We start from the raw sequence: 14083 nt of genomic DNA on the forward strand, positions 1-14083 counted from the left end.
TAAGTCTGATGCCAATCAACCTGATTTTTCTTTACTTGTGACTGAATTTATCTTTTCATTTCAAGTCCCAGAGGATTATTTGCAATCTTTAAGTCAAATAGTTTTGCTAGGATAAGTCTTGGAGTTGATTATTCTGAATCAATTAACTCAGGTATATGGCAAGTCTTTCAATAAGTAGATTGGTTTTCTTTTACTTCCAGAAAATTTTCTTAGTGTATACTAAAATAGCTCTGTTCCATTGTTTTAAGTTTTTAAAACTCTTCATGGACATTAGATCTTTGCCTGCTTCCCTATATATCAATTTCTCCCTGATAATATTACCTCTTACATTTTCTTCCTTTTATTTTTCCCTCTTGGGTTCTTTTTCCTTTTTTTTTTTTTTAACAGAAGAATTTAATAGATTTTTTTTATTTTATCACTTTCTTTGGGCACTTTATAATTGAGTCTTCATTTCTAAAATAATTTTTTTGTCCTTTAATTTCGCTTATGAATTCAATCTAGTCTTATTTTGTTTAAAAATTTTTATTCTGATTTTTGAATTTTTGATTTAAACTTATTTTCATATCTCCCAATGCCTGCTCAAGGGTATTTAATTCAGATTTAAGTATGGTATTATAGTTTCATGTACTTCATGATTGCTTTGAGGAAGGCAATTTTCAGAAACTGAAATGCTTCTATTGTTTTTTTGTTTGTTTGTTTGTTTTCTTCTTTTAGTAATTATGAGTGGACATTGTATGTCATTTTCTGGTCAATTTAAAATGTCTTCTGTTTTCTTGTACTAGCTATAATAGATGACATACACAGAAGATAAGGGTTTGGTTGGCTTACCAAGTCCCTGTTTCCTGAGTACACATCTGGTCTGTATATAGCAGTGCAATTTCTTTACTTGACAAGGTTTGTTTGTTTGCAGAGTAAAGATTTGGTGTGTTTTCTGATATTGTGATTCTGGTTTTGTTTCTTCAAATTTATCCCTTTCCCTGTCAAGCTAGTGCTAAGGGTTGACTTCTCTTCCTAACTCAACACCTCTTTCCCCCAGGGGCAGTGCCTTCTAGAGCAGTGTCTTATCTAGTTCTACATACTTTTATTCGTGTCTTTTCAATTCCCCCATAGCTGGTTCTCTGGTCTACCAAGTATCAGACATGTTCTCAATAGCTAGGCCATTAGTGTGGAACTTTCTTTTTCTGGGTGGCTGATCTGTGTTCCAACACCTCTGTGGCCACCTCTTCTCTTGTTTTCTCTGCAATAGAATCCTTAAACTCATCTCCAATGAGTTTAAGAAATTGGCTCTACTTCCTTCTGATATTTACTTTTAAATTTTCATGTAATTTGACTTTGTGCCATTTTCTGTCTCCTGGTTTTTCTAGTGTGAAGATTAAGGTTGGTTTTATTTCTTTCTCTTGTTTATATATTTGATTTCTTTTTTTGGAAGATGTGTGGTAAATCCACTTAGTTGCAATTATATTATAAATGTGCTGTTTATGAAGTGATGTTTTTAATATATTTAAAACTCAGTAATTGGGGTACCTGCGTGGCTCAGTTGGTTAAATGTCTGCCTTCAGCTTAGGGCATGATACCCCAGTCCTGAGACAGAGCCCTTCAACCATCTCCCCACTCAGTGGGGAGCCTGCTTCTCCCTCTCCTGTTCCCCCTGCTTGTGCTTCCTCTCTCACTCTCTCTTTCTCGCTCTCTGTCAAATAAATCAATAAAATTAAAAGAAAATGAAACAGTAATTTTCTCTTACATAAAACGCTGTTAAAACTATAAATCTGAGGAAAAGGATGAAGAGTACAAATAGGATATTTGCATTTCATTCACTTCTTCACTCCTTTGCTTTTCTTGGAGAAAATATTTTTCATTGGGTGTGCTAAGTTTTTGTGAAGTGTGAACATTACTGCTGTACTAAGGTCATGACTTTTTTTTTTCCCTGAGAGATGAAAAACTCCCCATGTCTTCTTTATTAAGCCTCAAATCCCTTTGATATATTGGAGTTAAAGAAATTGTAAAACAGATGACAAATGGGGCACAGGTCAATGTTAATAGAAAGGTATTTTTCTAAAGCTAATGAAGGGAGGAGGAATAAATGGAATGACTTATTCGGAAGTATTATGGAGGAAATTCCATAATTAACTGATAAGAGGGAACACGAATATTTGTTTTGAATTTTGAAAACCTTACCCACTATTTCATTCACTGTTACTATACTTGCGAGTATATGCACTGAGTATAAACGCAATAATCTTTACCATAAGAAGCTGGAACATGTCTGTCTATTAATTAAAGTTTTAGGGGCACCTGGGTGACTCAGTCAATTAAGCATCTGCCTTTGGCTCAGGTCATGATCTCAGAATCCTGGGATAGAGCCCAGCAATGGTCTCCTTGCTCAGTGCGGAGCCTGCTTCTCCCTCTCCTACTCCCCCGGCTTGTGCATTCTCTCTCTTTCTCTCTCTCTGTCAAATAAATTAAAAAAAAAAAAAAACCTTTTAAAAAAAGTTTAAAATAAAGCTGATGTTATACTTGTACTTTAATCATATATGTATGTTTAGTCAATCATATATATATATTCAATTTAAGTTCCACATCCTCATTAAACTACTACAAATCCTTAAAAAAATTTTTTTTGTTTAAACATTAAGCCACAAATAAAGAAGAAGAGAAAGAACAACAGAATTTTGGAAGCTAGGAAACAGATGAAGAAAGAGGAATTAACAAAACTGAGAAGATAAATCCTAAGTAAACAGGGGAAAGTCAATAAAACTTAAAGTTTAAATAAAACTTAAAATAAAATAAAAATAAACTTAAAATAAAAATAAAGTTAAAATAAAACTTAAAGTCAATAAAACTATTTTTTTTTCTGAAAAATTTTCAGAAAGCTCAGAAAATGCCAATCCCAAATACCTCCAGAAATTGGAGAAGGAGAGACACTAATGTAAGGAAGATTCAGGTGAAGACTATTTGAATGAGTGGTAGAACTCTAAACCACATCTGACTGAAGCCCTATGATAATTGTCTTTTTCTGATGGACTTATTTCACTTAGCATAATACCTTCCGTTTTCATCCATGTCAATGTAAATAGTAAGTATTCATCCTTTCTGATGGATGAGTAATAATATTCCATTGTATATATAAACTTCATCTTCTTTATCCATTCTTCTGTTGAAGGATATTTTGGAACCTTCCACAGCTTGGTTACTATAGACATTGCATGATTTAACACAAAAGATATTTGTTGAAGAGATGGGGAAGGATTAGTGTAAAGGATAATAATGCTTGTGAAATTTATAGCCATCCCCCCAAAATCATTTTCAAGTTCTCCCTATTACTTTGACTTATTATTATTGTTACTATTAGTATTACTTCATTTCTTCTTTTTTTTAAAAGGTTAATTTATTTATTTATTTATTTATTGAGGCGGGGAGGGCCAGAGGGCGAGAGAGTCTTAAGCAGACTCTCCACTGAGTGCAGAGGCTGATGAAGGGGCTTGATCTCAAGACTCTGAGACCATGACCCTGAGATCATGACCTGAGCTGGAACAAAGAGTTGGAGGTTTACCTGACTATGCCACCCAGGTCCTCCAGTATTACTTTCTTTCCAAGAGAATTCTAATCATTTTTTTTTGTTTATTGCTTTTGCAATTAGCCTCATCATATCACTGTCAATAGCAAAAGAAGACAGCAATATATTGATATGCTTTGACATGAAACTGACAGAATAATTAATAGACCAAGACATTCAAAGATTAATGGTGCGATTATAAATATTGTTTATTCATGTAACATTTATTGAGTGTCTACTGTGGGCTGGGTGCTGTTCTAGATACTAGAGAGAAAAGAAAACAAATATCTTATTGTCAGGCAGCTTATATACATAGAATTGAAGAGAAGAAAAACAATAACTATAAGTCAAAAAAAGTCTTTATTTCTTTGTTTGTTTGTTTGTTTCTTTCTTTTTAAAAGATTTTATTTATTATTTGACAGAGAGAGACAGCAAAATAGGGGACACAAGCAGGGGGAGTGGGAGAGGGAGAAGCAGGCTTCCCGCCAAAGCGAGAGCCCAATGCAGGGCTCGATCCCAGAACTCTGGGACCATGACCTGATCCAAAGGCAGATGCTCAATGATTGAGCCACCCAAGAGCCCCTGGACTTGATTTCAGACTCACTCCCAAATATCTCAGGAAGCTGAGATCCATCAGTATCTTAGGCCAGAGTCCATATCTGTGTAATAGCATGCATAATGCTGAGTCAGTGTAAAACGATACACAGAGATTCTAGACAATATTTATCTGTAATCACTTTTTAAAATCCAATTCAGAAAGAAATACTGATTTATAGATATATAAAGTATAGGAATATTCATGCATATTTTCTGTTAGGATATAATAATAATTATACTAAATATGGAAAAAATAAAATTGAAGGAAGAAAATTTACCTAACACTATCTAATCTCATCTCTTAATTCAAGTAGGTTTCTTTCAGTATATGCAAATGCCCAAGGCTTTCTGATTTTCTTTCCATCTGTACTGCAGCAAGCCTAATACATGTAGAGGTTAAGTATTTATTTTGTATTAAAGGGATCTTATACTTAACTTCTCTCATCTTCAGAGGATTTATTACCATGCTTTCTCATTTCATCTTATACCACTGTTATAGGTTGCATTGTGTTTCTTCAAAATTCATTTTGAAGCCTTAAGCTCCAGGACCTTAGACTGTGAATGTATTTGGGAATAGAACCTCTAAACAGATAACTGAGGTCAAATGAGGTCATGAGGATGAGGCCTCAGTCCAATATGCCTGGTGTCCTTTTACGAAGAGGAAGATGCACCAGGGATTTGTATGCCTAGAGGAAAGGCCACGTGAGGACACAGCAAGGTAGCCATCTGCAAGCCAAGGAGAGAGGCTTTGGGAGAAGCCAAACCTGTGGACAGCCTGATTTTACACTTTCAGCCTAGAGAACTGTAAGAAAATATATTTCTGTTGTATAAGCCACCCAGTCTGTGGTATTTTATCACAGTATCCCTAGCAAAACAAAACATCACCCAAAGGCTATTTATAAAGAAAATCACCTTTCTAAATAGATATCCTTTGGGTTTTGATTTTTCCCAACTTTTAAATTATATTCTGGTTACAAAAAAATTAAAGACTGTTCTGGTCATATGCTCTCTTCTCATATCCCTTTATTCAGACAGTTAAAATACATTTGTGGGTGATTAAAGGCATGAACAGAATTTTTTTTTACAGAGTTCAATGATCATTAATTCAGTTCTTTAGATATGATCATTCTTTTTTCTTTTATTTTACTCAGTCTCCTTTCACTCAGTCTCTGCAAGCTCTCCAACCTTCTGTGGTATTTAGCCATCTAAATTTCTATGGTTTAAGGTTTTTCATCTTGTGATGAAGTCATTGTCAATGTGGGATAAAGGTGATCAGACACAGGACAGATAAAGAAGCTGTGATGTATCTCCTCCAGCAGGCTGGCTTGGAAGGCTCAGTCCTCCACTGCCACTCAGGGAAAATCCTTAGTTTTCTGCTTCTCGAACTTTAATATGCTTATGAATCATCTGGAGATCTCAGTTAAAATGCAGGTTCTACTTCACTAGGTCTGGGATAGGTCTGAGATTCTGCATTTCTTTCTTTTTCTTTTTTTTTTTTTAAGATTTTATTTAGGGGGTTCCTGGGTGGCTCAGTGAGTTAAGCCTCTGCCTTTGGCTCAGGGTCCTGGGATCGAGCCCTGCATTGGGCTCTCTGCTTAGCAGGGAGCCTGCTTTCCCCCCTCTCTCTACCTGCCTCTCTGCCTACTTGTGATCTCTCTGTGTCAAATAAATAAATAAAATCTTTTTTAAAAAAGATCTTGAAATTTTTATTTATTTATTTATTTGACAGAGAGAGGGAACACAAGCAGGGGGGGTGGGACAGGAAGAAGAATGCAGAGCAGGGAAACTGACGCAGAAGCTGGATCCCAGAATCTTCGGATCATGACCTGAGCCAAAGGCAGACACTCAACAACTGAGCCAACCAGGCACCCAGATTCTGCATTTCTAATGAGTTACCTGATTATGCCAGTGCTGCTGGTTTGTAGACCACACTTTGAGTAGCAAAAGATTAGGTGTTTCCTGGAGGCACAGCTTCTACTTCAATTCTCTGAGCTATCAATGAGTAAATTCCTACTGGCCCTAAATAGCGGCCTGACAACCTGGCAGAATTAATGCAACCTTTCAAAGTGAAAAGATTACAGGTAGAACGCAACAGATCTCTGACGTTAAGTGGTGGCAACATCTTTCTCCTATCTGAAAAAAAAAAAAAAAATTGAGGGTAGTCGATTGGAACTATAAGTACATTCTCTCTCTACATCCTAACTATGGATTTAAAATTAGTGTTTGGGATGTAATGGTTGTCTAACGTTCAACAGTAAAAGAAACTTATGGTGAGGACAGATTTCTTAATTTTTTCATAAAATACTGAGTTTCAAAGTCTAGCACAGAAGCCTAGAATAATCATGGGAGTTGGTGGCTTCTGTATACAGGAGAAAAATGATCAGGCAAAGGGTGGGGGTATGAACTTAAGTCAGGCTAGGAAGAGAGATGAACTTGGCTTCCAAAAAGTGGAACCTCCATTGTTTACAGCTGAGAAGAGAAAAGGGCTAACTGCTCAGAACTATAGGAATTATTCAGGATAGCAAGGGTTGCGATTATTTTGTCCAAGTCATATATTTGGGAGCTAAAATAATTTTGAAAATTGCTATTTTCACTGGAATTTCACTGGTTTCCAGGAAATCAAAAAATGCTTCTCTAATTTTCCATCTAAAAATCAAGGTATGCTGTAAAATCTCATTTGAATGGAAGCCCAGAGCCATAAGAAAGAATTGGTGGTGTGTCTCTGCATAAAGGGTAAGAACTATGCCCAAATCCACTACTTAAAATGAATAAACAGTTATTTCATGAATATATACACATATATATTATATTATATAATATATTATATATATACATACATATATAATATTATATATATTATCAATCACTGTGATAGGTCCTGGGGGTATATTTTTATGAGAAAGATAGTTCCAGTCCTAAAAATTCTTAAGGCAGTAAGAGGAGTATATCCAGCAAGTTAAGTGCCATAGGTTGTAGTTAAATTAACTATATTGAGGAGTCAATGTTTTCATTTTGGGAGAAAAGGAAGGCTTCTTTGAGCATTTAGCTAAAAAATTGATTCTTAAAGGATAAGCAAGAATTAAGCAAGGGAAGATCTGATAAAGTTATTATTGGTTGAAAGGTGTGCTGGTGGAAGTGTCCCAGCCTGGCAAAGACACTGAGTAAGAGGAAATGGCCACAGGGAGTTGTGACAGATGAGTCTGAAAAGAAAATCTGAACATGCACAGAGAAGGGTGGTATATTCTATGATAAGCTTAGACTGTATTCTAGTGGCAATGGGAAGCCACCAACAGAAGTGAAACAGCAGTAGAATGACATAATTAGACTTTTGGTGACAGTATGGGAAATGGACTAAAGAGTCAAGACTGGAGGAAGAGAGATCACTTAGAACACTGCTATATTTACTAGGTAATCGATGTAAGTAATTTGAGCTAAGGAAATAGAAGTGAAGGTGGACAGAAGTGGATGGACACTGGGAAGATAGAGTTGTCAGAACTTGGTGTGGAAAGTTGTGGCTCAGATGGAAAGAAAGGTGATAAGGAAGAAAATGTGGACACAGATTCCTGGCTTGAGATTCAATATCTGTGTAAATAGTGTTCTTTTAAAGACTTAGTTGGAACTATTAAGACAGAAAATGGAAAAATCAAGGTTTTGAGCTATTCAGCTAAAAAATAGTAAACGGCCCAACAGTAAAAAATAACAGCACTGTTATGTTTGAGAAGTTAACATTTGCATAAATTACACCTTAGTGGAGTTGCTTTCATTCATTTTTCCAAGTCAGTCTAGCTCTGTTTGGTAGGATAGGAGAACATCTGCACCCCCTTGAGCAATTATATGAGATATTATTTGAAAGAAATAAATGAAGACATAGTTGTTTGCAACAATCAGGAATTAGGGAAGAAAACATCATCTGGAATAAAAAAAAACAACTAAATCGTGTCTGTTTCAGTGTGATGTGAACCCTCCTTTCATGAATTTAAGTCTTCAGTCTGGGTAATCAGGCAATGAATATCACTTGGTTAAACATTTTGAATGATGCTGTGTAGTCTTTTTAAAGTTCATATGATAATATGTTGTTCTCTGTTATGAGTTTCATACTCCATCACTAAACAGACACGTTGGTAGCATCTTTGCCTATCTTAGTGTCCCCATATCCTCACTGCCCAGCCTATACTTTTGCACAGTGTTTCTTGGATGTCACTTAAAAAAGTCATCAAATTACCCATTTTCACAACCCCAGACTTTTGCTGATACTTCTCCCTTTCTCCAGCATTCTGACTTCTACCGCCTTGCCTACCATCAGGTCTCTCTAAATGTTCCCAGTCCTTCCTTTTTTATCACATAGCATAGAATAGAATTTAATACATCCTCCTCCAGGATCCTGTCACAGTTCGTGTGACCATTTTGTAGGTTTCATATCCTTATTTTACTTTGTTTACAGATCTGTCTCTCCCTCCGGACTGCAGATACTTGAGGGCAGGAACTACAGCTTCCTCATTTTGGGGTATTCTTAGCCCCTAACAATTAGTACTTTGGGTCTGGCATATAATTTATGTTTACCAAATGTTTATAAAATGAATCGGTGTAAGATTATTGCCTAATATTCTTACTGGAAGACCTACATTATAATGTATAATCTGTGAATTTTATTTCCCAAGCAACTAAAAACTAATATAGGAAATGTGCAATGGTATCTTTAAAAAAAGAAACAATGCTTGGCTTTTGCAGATAAATGCAGTAGGGCAACTATTTTAGGCATAATTCTCATAGTTAAAGCTACCTGCTAGGGTTAAAACTTTATAGCCCTCTAATGGAGAGACAAGCTGAATCACACACTCTCTTATTACGCCACCTTTCAATTTAAGGAAGTTGACTTCAACCAATCAACCATTAATCCTTCCGATGGGACCTTTATAGCACCGATGAAGTTTTCTCCAAAGAAGGGTAATAAATAAATAAATAAATAAGTAAATAAGGTCTTATCTCCTCTGTGCTGATAATGAATTTTCTTGTTAAGTTCAGAATGGTTGCAGAGTAATTGGCTGTTTGCTAATTTAATTTAAGTAAACCACTTATCTGCCTCATCATTAGCATAATAGAGTTTCCCCACAGCTCTGTAGAAATCGAACTAAATGGGGAGGAAAAGGTGTTTTTAGGAGTTGGCATCAGAGGCAATGAATTGTAAGAGAGCAGAAAATTACACATGCTGATTAAATTACTTTTTCTTTAAAAAACATCAGTAGGGAAATGTTTCACGATGACACCTGCTTTTTAAAAAGGACATAATAGACAAGAGATCTCCTGGACTTAAAAGAAAAATGAAGTAAAGGTGCAATGCAGAGCTTCTAAGACTGAAAAAGTAGATGGATGGGAATGGATGGATTCTCTCAGGGAATTCTTGAGCTGACTGAGAGCCTTGACTAGAACCCAACCTAAAGCTGACTACTATACACTGCTGTAAAAGCAAAAGTCCAAGTATATTGGGTAGGGTTGTAGGGTTCTATGACCTATCTCCTTGTTTTGTTTTTGTTTAAAGATTTTATTTACTAATTTGAGAGAGAGAGCATGTGTGTGTGTGTGTGTGTGTGTGTGTGTGTGTGTAGAGAGAGAGAGAGAGAGAGAACAGGGTGAGAGACATAGTGAGAGAGGAGATACCCCGCTGACCAGGGAGCCTGGTATGGGGCTTGATCCCAGGATTCCAGGATCATGACCTGAGCTGAAGGCAGATATTTAACCAAATGAGCCACCCAGGCGCCCCTGACCTATTTCCTGTGACAAGGCCACTTCCAGAGGAAACTGAGTAGGGATTGCCTAGGGAATACACTATTTCTGAAAATTCTGAACCTTCATTAAAATAATTCATTTTTCCTGGGCTTGATTTTTGTCAGAGTTCTTAATTCCTTACCTTTGGAGAAAAAATACAGATTATCTCCAAGAGGATAATGTCCTTAGCATTTTCACCTTTCAAGGCCACCAGAGCCAAAGAATAATTGTGGAGGACAGAGACAGGAAAGGAAAGTGGACTTGGGAGTATGAAGATGGGGCTGGGAAAGATGAAGAGTGGGCAGGTATAAGCATTGGCCAGTCCCCAAGAGAACCTAAAAGGTGATGCTGAATGCTGGGAGTCTCATGACCAGCTAAAGTCAAGAGTGATCATAAGAATCCTACGACTAAAGACTATCAGTGAATCAAATAGCAACTGATGGTCTTAGACACTAAAAAACAAGGCAGGATAGGCAGGTGTTTTGAGCTGGTCTCAGCCTATCAATAATCAGTGCTGTAGTTGGACTGGCACTTGTGGTTCTTAAGATTGCAAGATGCCCTTTGGTAACAACCATTACTAAACTACACTTGGAGCCAGACAAGGAGGTTTTTGGGGTGGGCATTGGGGTTTCCTAAGGTTTCCCAGGCTAATTCTTTATTGGTGAGTTTAAAACACAAGAGCAGGAATTTCAAGCCTGTGAAGAAAAAGTCAGTTATGGCAATCAAGTTGGTTCCCTAAAACAAAGGAGTTTCAGTGCAGAGAGATTATCTGGCCCTTATTGTGGCTAAAACTGTGTTTATTTAAGATAGCTGTTTGAAGCAGTTGCCTCTTTGAAATAGATGCCTCAACAATCAAAATTTAAATCAGGCTCTTCTTCTTTCCAAGAAGAAGAAGAAGAAGAGGAGGAGGAGGAAGGAGAAGAAGAGGAGGAAGAAACAACAATTGTTAAGGATTTATCTTATAGTGTGGAATTAGGATCAAAAGAAGAAATGAAGGGTAGTGAAGAAGCAGCCTTCACTGAATACCTGTAATGTGCCATACATGTGTTTTCTCATTTAATCTTCCCTATAACTCAATAAGGTATAAATATTACTAACATTCCTGTGTTATATAAGGAAACTGTTTTTCAAAGAGATTAAGTTAATTTCCGTAAGTCAAAAGGCTAATAAGATTCAGAACTAGGATTTAAACTTTGAAGAGTATATGACTTCAAAGCCAAGTGCTTTTTATTACCAGCTTTTCTGAAGTAATTGAGATCTACATTTCTAAGTGGGAGAAAAAGCATGGCCTAGTTGAGGCCTACAAGGGCAAATGGGTATATCCCGCTAGAGGGAAATAAAGGAGTAAGAGTAGATTTAACAATTATTATGCCTGTAGAGTAAATAAATGATACATTAGGTTGTTATATCAAATGCTGGCAGGAGATAGAGAAGCATGAAGACATTGACCAAGTAAGATGGAGAAGACATGAAATGCACACACACATATACAGAAACTACTTTGAAGTAAACTGCCCACTTTTTCCAAAAAGTGATTGAAAAATTAGTGATTGAAAAACTATGCATTTTATACTTAAAATAAATTAGGAATGCCTTTAAAGTAAAAATGTGTTCTGTGACTTCTGAAAGAGAAATCTTGTAAGGAAGGACTTTGTTGTGTTGATCTGTAGATAGTTGAAACCAAAACAGACAGATAGTGATAGGACCAGGAAGGAAGGTCAAGATGGAGGAACTCTTAGTTACTCTCTTACTGGCTAAGAACCAGCCATGTATGTTTATCTCAGGAAGCCCAGGCTGGTGATGCACCATAAACCAGTATGAATTAGCTATTTTTTCACTAAATATACCACAGAAGGGTCTGTGTGCTTAGACTCATAGTATTTTTCATCCTGGAGATTCTGGCCTATTGTCATGTTTGAATTCTAATGCAATAAATACTTCTGAATGGTTAGTCAAATCATTTTTTCCCTCAGCACCTTCTGTCTAGTACATAACCATAAACTGTTTTATTATTTAATTTATTATCCTGGAGTTAAAATTGCAATGAATGCATTGAAAAAAATAACCACAAAGAAAGTTTTTTCATAAAATGTCATATTCAAACCAATTTTAATTTCTATTACACATTAAATTATAATAAAACCCATTATAGTTTTTTTTAGCATTCTAATTTCTATATGCTCTTGCTAATTAGGTTATTCCCATTAAGTGAATATTCTTTTAATCAACAGTAATTTCATCTCAGGGTACTGATAGTTACCCCCAAGTGACTTTACGTCTTAATTTCTTTTTTTTCCCTATGAAACATATTTTAATATGTTTACTTTGGTTTTGTCTCTAATTCCACACCTAATTTACACTAAAACTTAAGGGTGTTGTATGAAGAAAATCCATTTTTACTCCTATTTCACTCATACCTTAATGACTTGGATAGACTCAGCCAGAAAAAGAGGATACCATGCCTACTTCCTTGGCCCTCAAGTCTTATACTCAACTCTCATACCACTTCCTCTTTGTGACCCTGTTAACCAATTATTTCTTTCCTTAGATGGTTTCATAGGTCTATGACAAGACAAATTTAGGCCTGAAGAGACTGGTGGTGTTGATAGACATTCTGTAAAAAAAATGTAAATGAGTTTTGGGAATTCCACTTCAACATAGTGACATCATACTTGCTCTTGAACCATAAACAACTAGAAAACTGATAAAAATATGACATAGCTATCTTTGGAAATTGGAGAACAAGCTAAGCAGAACATCAACTCAAAAGAAAAGAAGCAAAAGATATGAGAACAATGATCACCACATCATTTTGCCTGGAGAGACTTTTCAAAGGAGGAGGATCTCAAGAAGAACATGGCAGACTTGCAGCATTAAGGAGAAGAGAGCAGATTCAGGTAGACAGAAAAGACAGGACTTTGCCCAGTAGAGTATTAGGAAGGAGGAGTTACAGAGAAAGAGTTTCAGTAAACATGCATGGAGTCAGCTGGTGAATATTAATCTATGCGTACTTAGAATGGAATTCCATGATGCAAGACAAGTAACACCTGGAGCGTTATAATCTGAGCAATTCCCTGAGCATTATCTCTGTGCATTCTAATCAGACAGAGTGGAGACTCTTCACTAAATGCCCAGAACGTTTGGTGGAGACTACAGTGGGTAAAAGACTAAAGTAATGGATAATAAAGGTTGAAAGAAAAAAGCTTGAAAGAAAAAACTAATTCATAAATAACTTGATTGATTTATAGAAACAACTTGAAACACTTTTTAAAGGGAGACAATTCCAGCATTCATTGAGGTAAAGATCTAGCATTAATTAAATGCTATTAAAAATATTAAAAAATAGGGATGCCTGGGTGGCTTAGTTAAAGTCTGCCTTCAGCTCAGGGTCCAGGGATGGAGTACCACATCAGAACTCCCTGTTCAGTGGGGAATCTGCTTATTCCTCTTCCTGCTGCTCCCTCTGCTAGTGCTCTCTCTCACTCATTCTCTCTCTGACAAATAACTAAATAAAACATTTAAAAAATATTAATAAAGAAGTAGAAAAATGTGCCCATTTTAGAACATCAGTCAATAGAAATAGATCCAGAGATGACAGATACAATGGAATTAACAGAATAGTTGAATAATGTTCATCATTAGGATGAAAATGTGAAAAATAAAAAATAACAACAACAAAAACATTTAGAGAAGAATTATAAAATATCTGAAGTGAAAAAATTCATCAGGTATGCTTATCAGCAGATTACGTATTCTAGAAGAAAAGATCAGCATATTTGTACACACAGCAACAGAAAAATTTCAGATGGAAGTATAGTGGGAAAAAGGACCTAAAAGTTATGAGTGAACCACAGTGATATGTAGGAAAACACCAATTGATCTAAATATGTGTAATTAGAATCCCAGAAGGATGAAGGACAGTAAAATATTTGAAGAAGTAATGACTATAATTTTCAAAACTGATCAAAATCATAAATCTACAGAGAAATGTCCTCAATAAAACAGAAGCATGACAAAAACATAGACCATGATACAAAGTTATATGAAAAATCAAACTGTCAAAACAAATGATTGCAAAAAATTCTTAAAGGCAGACAGAAAATACATATAGCATATGAGAAACAAAAATGAATTCTGAAACAGAAAACAATAAAATGGCATATTTATAAT

Source organism: Mustela nigripes, chromosome 5 (assembly GCF_022355385.1).
Source record: "Mustela nigripes isolate SB6536 chromosome 5, MUSNIG.SB6536, whole genome shotgun sequence".
In the NCBI taxonomy this organism is placed as follows: domain Eukaryota; kingdom Metazoa; phylum Chordata; class Mammalia; order Carnivora; family Mustelidae; genus Mustela; species Mustela nigripes.